The following is a 443-nucleotide window of genomic DNA, read 5'->3' as shown; positions in this document are numbered from 1 at the left end:
TTCTCCCACCACAAAACCCCAAGACAAATCAGGAAGTTCACCTTAGGGGTTCGATTCCACTAACCGAGAACCCTAAACAGAAAGAGAGATTTAAATTTTCCTTTCACGGCGGCCCAGCTATGTCGGGCTCTCTGCTGCAATTTTCCTCTTTCACGGTTCTCCATTTCTAGATCTTCTCATATCTTCTCGATTTAATTCAGAAATGGCTCCGATTTCTAGATCTTCTCATATCTGCTGAATACGAAATCCACTTAAACCCCCAAATTTTTTGTTTGCTAGTTTGGATTATCGAAGAACGAAGAACGAAGAACAAAGAGTGATTGTTCTATTCTCTCTAGCTCTTCAAAATCTCTGTTGAATCTCTAAAGCCATTGCTGACCTTGAAGTTTTCACCCTGATAACTCATTTTGCTGTTGTATTGGTGCCATTTGTGAACCTGCGAA

The sequence above is a fragment of the Telopea speciosissima genome, chromosome 8 (genome assembly GCF_018873765.1).
Source record: "Telopea speciosissima isolate NSW1024214 ecotype Mountain lineage chromosome 8, Tspe_v1, whole genome shotgun sequence".
Classification (NCBI taxonomy): Eukaryota; Viridiplantae; Streptophyta; class Magnoliopsida; order Proteales; family Proteaceae; genus Telopea; species Telopea speciosissima.
The sequence above is the reverse complement of the archived record's forward strand: the minus strand, read 5'-3'. Positions refer to the sequence as shown.